This window comes from Mus pahari, chromosome 15, assembly GCF_900095145.1.
Source record: "Mus pahari chromosome 15, PAHARI_EIJ_v1.1, whole genome shotgun sequence".
Classification (NCBI taxonomy): Eukaryota; Metazoa; Chordata; class Mammalia; order Rodentia; family Muridae; genus Mus; species Mus pahari.
In genome coordinates, this window is record NC_034604.1 from 68,107,986 (window position 1) to 68,118,440 (window position 10,455).

Sequence of the window (10,455 nt, forward strand, 5' to 3'; positions counted from 1 at the left end):
TATGTGTAAAAACTCTCAATAGAATATTTGCAAACCAAATTTTAAAATTCCCAAATGTGCACTCGTACAAGATTACGTTGGCTTCATTCCTCAGAGGCAGGAATTGATCGACAGGTGTAAGTGGACTCAAGGGCGGAAACCACATGACCGCCTCAGTAGATGCAGAAGAATCCAACATCCCTTTGTAATATAAGACTCCAAAGAAACTAGGCACAAGGGAAACATTTTAACATGGTAAAGGCTACGTATGACAAACCAACAGTAAATGTCATGCTAAGTGGAGAAAAACTCAAAGTACTTCCACCAGACCAGGAACAAGACAAGGGTGTCCACTCTCCGCACTCCGATTCCCTAGAGTGCTTGAAGTCCTACCTACAACAGTAAGACAAGAGAAGAAAACAAAGGAAATATAGTCAGGAGAGGAAGAAGTCAGAGTATCTATATTTGCAGATACTTTAATTCAATTCTACACAAAAGATCATCAAGACTCTACCAAAAATCTCCTAGAACTGATAAATACCTTCAGCAGATGGCAGGGTACATTGCTTACAAAATCAGTAGCCATCCTGAGCACCAGTGACAAACCTACTGAAAAAGAAATTGGAGGAACGATTCCACTCGAAATAGCTAAAACTGTGTCTCAGAATAAGCAAAGGCATGAAAGATCTCTACAGAGAATGTCTGAAACATGGAAGAAAGAAATCGAGGAAGACGCTAGAAGATGGAATTATGCTCATGGATTAGTAAAATCAGTAGTATAAAAGTGGACATTTCATTAAAAAAAATCTACAAATTTAATTCAATCTCAATCAAAATCCCAGTGACATTCTTCATAGAGGTAGGAAAACAGTTATTTTAAAGTTTGTGTGGAGGTACAAACGATTCCAAGTAGCCAAAGAAATTCTGAGCAGAGTCCTACTGATACTTGGTTCGAGTTACACCACAGAGCCATAGTAGTAAAAACAGTGTGGTGCTGGCCCAGAAGCAGACACACGGACCAATGACTCAGAATGGCAGGCCCACAAACCAGGCCACATGAGCTGCTTAGGGCTAGGATGATCAAGGCCTAGAACATTCTACAAACACTTCAAGATCATTCTCCAAGCACCCGCGGGCATTCTTCCAGAGCCTTTTACTTGTCCACATCTTTGGAGCCTAGAGAAGACTTGAAATTCTCCCGAATAGTCCGGCTCCTTGGGGCCTCTGTGTTGACTGACCTCAGCTCAATAGAGCATTCATCTTTTATCTTCTGGTAGCAATCGGGATTCTGACTAGCACATTCCAGTAGGGCAGAGCCTTTGCCAGCTGCTTTGGCTCCTTGTTACACATTTCTGTTCCTTTCTTCTATTATCTGCTTCTACACACACACACACACACACACACACACGCACACGCACACGCACACGCACATGCACATTTGTGTGTGCACAAGCCATTAGCTTATCTTATCTCTTAAATGTTCAAACTATTTGGCCAAAATAAAGATTTGTACCACATTTGATGAGTGTTTGTAGATTACCAACGTCTTGCTGGGAAAATGTCTGAATTACTATGTGAAATGTATTCTGTTGGGAGGCCCAAGGAGAGGGCGAGGTCTGTGAGGTGCTTGTTATGCAAACATGAGGTCCTGCATTCAGATCCTGCATTTCAGCATCTATGTAAAAAACAAACAACAACAACAAAATCCAAAAACCTTGGCATTGTACATGGTTCAGCTACAGACAGGGCTCTTGCACTGGGGAGGGAGACGTAGGAAGAGTCCGGTGTCACACTGGCCAGACAGTCTAGTCAACCAGCAAGCTCCAGGTTCAGTGGCAGACCCTGTCTTAAAAATGATGTGGAAAGTGAGAGAGGAAGACTCCTGACATTGACCTCTGGCTTTACATGCAAGTACACACATGTGCAGGTGTATATGCACATACAAGAGCATGAAAACACACAAATATGTATGTATACATACACAAGAGAGAAAGAGAGAAGGCCCGATGCTACCCTAGAGGCTGAGGCAGGAGGATCACAAGTTTAAGGCCTAGCCTGAACTATCGCGTTAACTCAAGGCTAGCTTGGGCAACTTCATTAGACTGTCTCAAAACAAGTAAAGAAAAAGCTGGAGATAAGGCCAGGCATTGTGCCAGACACCTGTAATCCCAACAATTGGGAGGTAGAAGCAAGAAAACCATCCTTGGATAGCAAGTTCAAGGCTTGCCTTGGCTACATGAGACTCTATCTCCAAAAAGAAAAGACAAAAGTTTAGAAATACAGGTCAGGGGTAGAGTTCGTATAGTGGTGTTCAGGAGGCCCAAGGCTCAATCCCAAATGAGGTGGTGGGAGAGAATAATAACACAAAGACACACATATATGTGTATATACCTACATACATGCACACATACCTATGTATGTACTTACATATACATACACAAATATTCACAATGACAAACACAGAGAAAAGGAAGGAGACAGTCACCGGTTATCATGATGTGATAAATAACCATCTCCATAGGTATGTAGTTGTAAATCTCCTGATTTCCTGGGTTACTGGCATTCTGTAGGAAATCTGTAGGGCCTGTGGTCCAGGAGGAAGCCACATGAAGCAGGTAGCAATTAACTGGGAAAAAGTGAATCCCTCCTTCCCAGCAGGGAGGAGGATGCAAAAGAGGGAAGCCAGGCAGAAGGAGCCTTTTAACCAGAGGAACTAACGTTTCCAGCCAGGCTTTACTTCCCTGGAAAAGGCAGGCTGTGGGGAAGAGATAGGAGCCTGAAGAACTACGGCTCCCGCCCTGTTAACACCCACACTCCCTGAAGAAAGCTGCCAGCACCATCATCCATGACACAGTCTCAGAGTCTAAACTACTGTTCTTCCAGGGACTCCGATGGGCTGGCTAAGGTGGGGACGAAGGGGTGTCAAACTTAGATAAGCACACAGCAGCTTCATACCACACACACCTTCCAATGAAGGAACAGGTACCAGCAACTGAAGTTTGTCTCTTGCATGATCTATCCAGCCGGGTGCTCCCTTCCCCTCCTCCTCCTCCTCCTTGCTTGCCGCCATCAGCCTTTCCCCTGACTCATCGAGTTGAAGAAATATTTTAAGCACGGGTCTAAAGGCATGGAGCAGATGCCATTGTGTCAAGCTGTGTGTTCAGTACAGCACAGCGATTAAAATGAAAGACGTGTACCCTGAAAGACCTGGCTGGATGCAGACTGCTGCTTCTTAGGCCCACGCACACCTCTGTTTCCACATTTGAAGCAGAGGCAGAGAAACCTCAGCATCACCTACCAGTACAGTGAGACCTCTGTGTGGTGGGGCTGGGAAGGGCCTTGCTTCATAGTCCCCTCCTTCTAGAACCTTCTGGGCCTGTGGAATCGAGAGCCAAAATTGTCCTGGCCTCGCCCAGTGTTTCTTCCTCCCAGCACATCTCCTTGGGTAACTCATTCTCCTGTAACATGAAGTGGCTCTGCTGTCTCTCTAGGCTGTCCTGGGGGGGGGGCGGGGGCGGGGGCGGGGGCGGGGGCGTGAATCTGGGCATCCCACGGCAAGCCTGTTGGGCAAGTCTGGAAATCTCAATGACTGCCAAGTTCCCATTCACCTGATGCAATAGAAAGATGACGTCTTCTTCACCCTTTATCAGAAAGTCTTCTGGTATTTCCCAGAGACACCAGGTGACCCACACATCACAGACAAACTTCCAGGTTTATATGGAAGAATCACTCTAATTACCTCGAAAGGGCAAACCCTTTTGTATTTGTTCCACAGACTAATGGGCTTCATGCATGTACAGCTCCGACAGGCCTGATCTCTCTAGGCAACCCAGGCTGGCTTCAAATTCAAAATAATCCTCCTGCCTCAGTATCTTGAGTGATGGGATTACAGGTATGGGCCCACCGTATAGGTACATGAAAGGCAAACTCATGGGCCAGGCATGGTGGCACACGCCTGTAATCCCAGTACTTGGGAGGCAGAGGCAGGTGGATTTCTGAGTTCGAGGCCAGCCTGGTCTACAGAGTGAGTTCCAGGACAGCCAGGGCTAAACAGAGAAACCCTGTCTCGAAAAGAAAAGAAAAGAAAAGAAAAGAAAAGAAAAGAAAAGAAAAGAAAAGAAAAGAAAAGAAAAGAAAAGAAAAACTCTGCTTATGTTATAAGGACTGTGTTTAAGGAAACAGTGTGTGTGTGTGTGTGTGTGTGTGTGTGTGTGTGTGTATGAGAGAGAGAGAGAGAGAGAGAGAGAGAGAATGTCTGCTTTAGCATACATAAACCCAAGTATAAATCCAAGTTCCTCCAGATACTGTTGAGCCTTACCCAAGTCCATTACCTTTGAAGCCAAGAGCTACGAAGTCACTTGCTTCTGCAGTGGTTCACTGCGGTGTTCTCTTCTGCATAAATTATTATAAAGGCCAAATGAAAGTACCTCAATAAAAGGATTTTATATTATAATTACCATATTAGTCACTGTTTTATAATTACATTTGTAAATTATGTAAGTTTGTCTTCATATAAAGTGAAGCTTACACAAGGCAATCTAATATTACTTTTAAAAAATTCTAGCCAATCACAGTAGCCCTACCCCTGACATCCCAGCACCTGATAGGCAGAGGCGGGAGGTCATACATTTAAGGTGCGTCTGGTCTTCATAGAGAGGTCTGTGCTGACCAGGTAGGACTATATATATCATGGAATCCCTTTTCAATAGTGGTAGCAGTAGAAAATCTCTGCGGCCCGTGGTTTATAGACACAGTAGGGCAGGATTCACGTCAAGGCTGAACCTTAGCTAAAGTCTGTAGAAAGCACAGTTAGAAAATTCACTCCCGAGACCACACTGGCCCCTCTGTACATTCTGACCGCTCGGAGTTTCTCAGCATCCGCGGGGATGTAAACGTGGGACTTGGGTAGCTGTTTGGGTCCGATTTGATCTTCCTTCCCTGCTCACGCTCCACCACACTGGATGGGAGTTGAGAGCGGGTAGCTAGTCTCTCTGCCTCTCGCCAGGGCTCCCCGGCAGCCCTGGGACACCCTGATTCCATCCGCCCTTTCCCTCTGCCCACTGTCTGATCATGTCCCCGGCACACATCACACGGAAGAAGCAGCTTTGCCAAGGGCTGCTCCACCCAAGGTGAGGGTGCTTTCAGGATTTCACCGGTAGCGGAGCTCACCTCAGTGAGGTCACCTACTTTGACTGTTAGCAACAGAGTCACCTTTCTGCTTTCCTGTTCTTATCCCGGAACCAACGCCGGGGTTGACCTCGGGTTCCCCAGCCTCTGTGCTTGGAGCCCTGGCGTTATCCACAAGCTGAGGAGAAATCCAGCTTCTATCTCAGGCTTGATTCTTAGCAAGTGTCCTCGGGCTAACTCTCCGGACCGCACCTGCAGGACCGACCACAGCAGGGAAGTAATAGGAGACTGGACTATACGACAGAGGCCCGTGGATGCCGCCAGGAGCTCTGCAGCCAATTTGGCCCTGCACAGGTCTTAAGCCAAAGTGCGTAACCATATTTGAGAATTATCAGAGTTTTTATTTTTAAAATAACACATAAATAAGTAATTGTGTATTTCTTTTAAGGTATTTGTATTAATTAGTAGTGCTGGCTGCTCTTCCAGAGGACCCAGGTTCAACTCCCAGCACCCACATGGCAGCTCACAACTGTCTGTAACTCCAGTCCCAGGGGATCCAACATTCTCTTCTGGCCTCATGAGCACTACACAAACACGATGCACAGACAGACGGTACAGGCAAGCAATACACCCAGACTCGTAAGGTTAAAAAACCAAACTTAAATTAGTCTAAAACCATTTTTTTTTTTTTGAGACAGGATTTTTCTGTATAGCCCTGGCTGTCCTGGAACTCACTCTGTAGACCAGGCTGGCCTCGAACTCGGAAATCCGCCTGCTTCTGCCTTGCCGAGTGCTGGGATTAAAGGCGTGCACCACCACGCCCAGCTAAAACCATTTTTTAAAAACTTAAATAAAGAAATATAATTACAATTGGAATACTACTGCTCAATACACAGTTCTAAATATTATCGTAAAGCTATAACAGTCAAGACAGGGTAACCAACATTAAAATAGACACATACAACAACCAAGTGCAGTCCATAAATAAACATATACATATTCACAAATTGCATTTTAGGGGAGAGGAGGGGCTGGGGATTGAACCCATGTCCTCACACATCACACATCAGATGCCATCAACTGATTTTGAAATATTACTAAAGTATGGGCTGGAAAGATGGCTCAGCAGCTAAGAGCACTGACTGCTCTCCCAGAGGTCCTGAGCTCAATTCCCAGCAACCACATGATGGCTCACAACCATCTGTAATGGGATCCGATGCCCTCATCTGGTGTGTCTGAACATAGCTACAGTGTACTCATATAAATAAAAATAAATAAGTCTTTTTTTAAAAAAAGAAATATTACCAAAGTATATTGAGTGAAGGAAAGCAGACAAAAGAGAAAGAGATGACACCACATCTGTGGTTCTCAGCCTGTGGTTCTCGACGCCTTCGGGGGATCACATAACATATCTTACAGATAAGATACTTACATTATAATTCACAACAGTAGCCAACTCACAGTTGTGAAGTAGCAACCATAATGTTATGGCTGAGGGGCACCACAACATAGAGAAGCTGAGAACCCACTGTACTGGATCCATATTTCCCTTCTATAAAACTTCATTGCTGAGTATGGTAACTCACGGCTGTAATCTTAGCCCGCGGCAGACTGGCATAGAAGGATCAGGAGTTAGAAGCCAATCTCAGCCTCGTAGAAATAAAACACTTTATCTCAAAACTATAAAACTATAAAAAATAATAATCCAGAAAAGGTCAACGGAGCTAGAAGGAGATCAGAGTTGTCTGAGAGAGCCTTAGGAAGAGCTTCAACAGGGAGGCAGCAGGCTCCTGGAGGTGTGGTGTTCACAGTCTGGATTGCTGGGGTGGTTTTGTAGTTGCACAATGATGCCATATACCAAAGTGTCAAACCATATGATTTGCCTGTCTGTCGTTTATGGCTATGCCATTACGCCTCAATAAAACTGCTAGGTGAGGGAGCCAGGCGTGGTGACTCACACCTACAATCAGAGCACCCTGGAGCCACTGGATGACCAGTCTGAGGCTAGCTTGAGCTACGTAGCAAGGGTGTAGTTCAAAGAGAAGATGGGAGGAAAAGAAGAAACTAGAGGAAGGGAAGGAGAGGAATGGGAAGGAGAGATGGGAGGGCAAGGGAGGGAAAGAAGGAAGGGGGAGGGAAAGAAAGAAGGGAGAGGGAAGGGAAGGAGAGAAGGAAGAGGGAAGGGAAGAATAGAAGGGAGGGGAGGGAACAGTGGAAGAGCATTGGGTTGAGGACTTCATAGGTCAGGATGTGTGTTCTCACAACCCACAGTTGAGGCTAGACTTCAAAGTAGCCCCAGTCACATTCTCTTGAGCTAGTAACAGAGCAGACGGTAACTTTACTTTTAAAATATTATCCAAGCAGCACTTAGCCGAGTCAGAAGAATGGCCTCGATTATAAGGGCAGCCTGGGCTCTGCGGTCTATCTTTGCTTGGTGAATACAGTACAATAAGGCTCGATGCGTATAACGCAATGTGTTCTCAGCCTCTCCATATTTTAGGGCCTAGTCCCAGCCTCTGCTCCTGGACTCAATATTTTCAAGATGCCCATGTAGTTTCTGCCTCACTTACTTGCCTTTGGCGAAAGTACCAACCAGAATAGAGTAGGGCAGTTTGTTCTGGCTGAATGTATTGACATTGATCTGATACCTGTGTCCGCCCCTATCCCAGACCTGTCCTAACTTCCAGACTCTTCCAACAGCCCTTTCACGGAGCACATACATGCAGGGCTATAGCATAGGAAACCCGAGGCCAGATGGTACAGAAAATCCCAGAGTCTTAGGAAAACAGGCGGCTTGAGTGCGGTTTGTAATTCTCTCCATCTTACCCATTTTACTTGTTAAACTCTTTTGAGACGCCATCCCCAATTTCTAGACAACTCACAGTCACAAAAGACAGTGGTAACCCCTCTCTCCATCTCTCCATGGCAACAGTAGCTGCCGTGGAAACTGCAGAAGAAAAGGGAGAGACAAATGCTAGCACTAACTTAAAGGATCCCTGCGTTCCAGACTGGAGGGATGAAACCGACTGTGAAAATCAGGAATATTTTAGGAGGCTCGGTGGGAGGAAAGAGCCCCAGCAGAAGCAGCCTACGAGAGGCCCTGCTCAGTCTCCCCTAACAGAGACTCCTTCTGATTTTTTTTTTCCTGCTGCCTTGCTGCAAATCAAAGGTTACTTGGGGTCACTCAGTGGCTGGTTAGGTTTTTTGTCTTTGTTATCTTGACACAAAAGCTAGGATCCTGAGAAGGAGAACACCCATTGATAAAAACACCTCTCTAGCAGATTGGCCTGGAGGCAACTCTCCAGAGCATTTTCTTGACTGATGATTGACAGGGCAGGCCCATACCTCTGTGACCAGTCTCACCCCTGGGCGGGTGGTCCCAGTGATGTAATGAGGGGAGCAGAATAAGCCAGGAGGAGCAAGCCAGTAAGCAGTGTTCCTCCAGGACCTCCACCATCAGTTCCTGCCTCGGGTCCTGCCTCAGGTTCCTATCCTGACTTCCTTCATGAAGAAAGAGAAGCTGGAAGCTGAAATAAACCCCTTTCTTCCCAAGTTGCTTTCGCTCTTGCTCCTTATCACAGCAAAGAAACTTAACTAAGACATCCAGGTTTCTTCTTTAAACATCAAAAACAATTCTGGGGCTGGTAAAATGGTTCCATGGGTGCCATTGCTTCCAGTGCAACCCTGAAAGTCTGAGTTCAAGCCCTGGGAATTATGTAAAGGTGGAAGGCGAGGACCGACCCCATAAAGCTGTCTTCTGACCTTCACGCGTGTGCTGTGGGACACACGCACACTATACATACATATATACACACTTATACACACATATATACACACTTATACACACATATCGTGCATGTGCGCACACACACAATAATGTTAATTCTGGGTCAGTCTAAGTATACAAACCATTGGCATGTTAGCAGGACTGAGTTCTGTTAAAAAGCTTCCGAACAGTTCACTGAAGAAAGAACTCCAGTAAGAAAAGAGAGAGCTTGGGACTGGTGTGTTTGGAAAGTGCATTGACTGAGGATTCTGGGGGGGACATTTGAGAGGCAGACAAGGAGACAACAGAGGAACAGAAGGGCCAGAAACAGAATGACCCCCTGTGCAGAGGATGGCTGTCCATCCATTGCAAGAAGATTCTGCAGCCTCTCAAACTTCCCTGGCAGGTCAATACTCCTGGAGTTAAATATAGAAATAAGCAAAAGACATTCAAAATATGCCAGCTGATGACAAACATAAACTTCCCCTAAATGAAAACAGTCTAAGTGGTTTTACATTGAGTGTGTGTGTGTGTGTGTGTGTGCATGTGTGTGTATGTGCACGTGTGTGTATGTGCACGTGTGTGTGTGTATGTGTGTGAGCGTGTGTGGGGGTGTGTGCATGTGTGTGTATGTGCACGTGTGCACGTGTATGTGTGTGAGCGTGTGTGTGGGTGTGTGCATGTGTGTGTATGTGCACGTGTGTATGTGTGTGTGTTCACATGGAAATTAGAAACAACTTTCAGGAACCAGTTCTCTCTTACCATGTGAGATCTGGAGATGTCACTCTGGTTGTCAATCTTGATGGCAAGAGCCTTTCCATGACACAACTGTGAAACACTACAGCTTCCATGACAAGATATTATTATTATTGTTGTTATATATTATTTTCTTTTATGGGGGAGGTTTCAAGGGCAGAGGGCAGATATGAAAGAATGGGGAGTTGAGTGAAATCATTAAGCATGATTGATTCATAAAGAATCAATAAAAGGTAAAGTGAATAAATCCGGTAGTACAAAATAGCATCTTATTGCTATAAGTTATATCTGGTTGATCTCTCCGAGTTTGAATGTTTTGCCTATGCCAGGACATTTCCCCTGTATCTATCCTGCTCTTCGGCTGGAGTCTGGTCTGTTCCCTGTTGACCTAGAGAGTAGCCGTACACAGTACAGCTCATAGCCGTACATAGACTCGTCTCATCTGCTTCACGTGCCACAAACACCTTCTCACAGTCTTCCCCCCATCAGTGTTGTCTGAACCCTGGGGGGTAGAGTTATGAACACAGAATTGGGAGCAGACTGCTTGGTCTAACGCTGGCTTTGTCTCTAAGCAGCTTTGAAAACTTGGGGCAGGTATCTAATGGCTCTGAGCCTCCACTTCTTGATTTGTAAAAGAGGATTTAATAATTCATTAGATGATCTCAGCTTTGAGGCTAAGAAATGACAGATTTAATCATCCTTTTTTTTTTTTTTTTTTTTTTTTTTACGTATATGAGTACACTGTAGCTGTCTTCAGACACACCAAAAGAGGGCATCAGATCCCATTACAGATGGTTGTGAGCCACCATGTGGTTGCTGGGAATTGA